Consider the following 1,636-nt stretch of genomic DNA (forward strand, 5'->3'; position numbering starts at 1 on the left):
TGCGGCTCTCGCCGCGGCGATGGGAAAGGCGACTGGAGTAAACCCAGGTGTGCTGTGAGCGCCGGGCAGGCTCCTTCCCGGCCTGCCTGCGCAGATGTGTTTTTGGGGAACTATTTTTTGGTGACAGACTGTGGTCTCCGTCACCCTGACCTCAGCCCAGCGTAGCTCATGGCTTGCAGTGGTGGTCCCTGGCTGCTGACCTGTATGAAGGTCTGACTGCTCTCTCCGGTTTCCTAGAATCCCTTGTGAGTCTCCCTGCATACTCGTGGCTTTATGTTTAAAAGGGGGTTTTTTCACCAGAAAGAAATTCTGAAACCTGCACAGCAGAGACCAATGCAATGTTTCTGTCTCTGATGCCTGCACTTGGAGGGACAGAGCAGGTTTCTTAGGGCTCAGGAGGTTTTGAAAGTGTCATAGCTGAGAATGGGAGGTTTGGTCTTCTGTGTAGGCATTTGAACATTGTCTATGCTTGCTAATTTGATGAGAAAGAACAAGCTGTAAAAACAATCAATCCTCCCAGCAGGCCAGGAAAGACCAAGAGGCAAAGGAGTTTGAATAGAAGTCACTTCTTTCCTCGTGTCAGTGTGTTTCGTTCTGATTGTTAGCAGCCCCTCCTCAGAGGAGCGGGTGAGGATTGCTGGTTCCAGCCAAAGCTCAGGTTGGCTTGTCAGTAAAATTGTGATTACCCACATCCAGAGCAGAGAGGCTTCAGGTTGGAAGGTCCCTCCTTACTACGCGATCAGTGACAATTTACTGAGTCTAGTTATCTTGATAAACCTGTTGAAATCAGAGCAGTTAATTGATAAGATAAAACATACACTTACTCATGATCAGCCTGGCTTGTGTGGCCATACAGGATGTGGAAACACCTATCATGCAAAACATGTTAAAGAAGTATGTGGTACTGGCCTGCATGTGTTAAATTGGAAAAGAGGACAAAATTCTCACATAAGGACACACATCACATCCTCAAGAGAATGAGGAAGAGGATCATACTAATACCTTATCCTGGCATTGATTGAAAGTCCAGGATACAAAAGAAATTCAGAGCAAAATGAGCTCTGTCACAGCAACCCTGAGTTCTGAATCCTGGCCAGAAACAGTTCCCTGCAGCCACACAGAGGCTCCAGTGATCAAAGGCATCATCTTCTTCTCCAATCTGCTCAGCAGACCCAGAGTCCGTAGCACAAGCAGAGCACTTACACTATGGTGCCCAGGGCAGTTCTGGGCAGGGGTCTGCCCTGCCTGTGCAGAGGGAAGACTCAGCCCCTGCATAAGCCGTTCGGGTGGATGGTGCCTCTGATCGGCTGTTGGATGGCCATCCTTCAGGAAGGGTGGCTTGACTGGCAACCCCTCCAGGGTGCAAAGGTTGTTTCATCCCTGTTGCGAGCAGATGAATATGTTGTGGCTGAGAGACAGTTGAAGGGACCGTTGGATGCGAAAGATCAGGGAATCACAGCAAGGAACTGCAAGTGTGTGGCTCATGCAGACTTGAAGACACTATAGTGAAAAGCAAAGGAGGACAGCCATACCTCCAGGGAGGCTGGAGGAACTCCCCAGAGGCCAGACAGAACTTGACAGAGTTCGCTGCCACTCAGAAAGTCACTCATTTAACCAACATTAAGCCTGGGAGCAA

The sequence above is a fragment of the Fulmarus glacialis genome, unplaced genomic scaffold (assembly GCF_000690835.1).
Source record: "Fulmarus glacialis isolate BGI_N327 unplaced genomic scaffold, ASM69083v1 scaffold36705, whole genome shotgun sequence".
NCBI lineage: Eukaryota > Metazoa > Chordata > Aves > Procellariiformes > Procellariidae > Fulmarus > Fulmarus glacialis.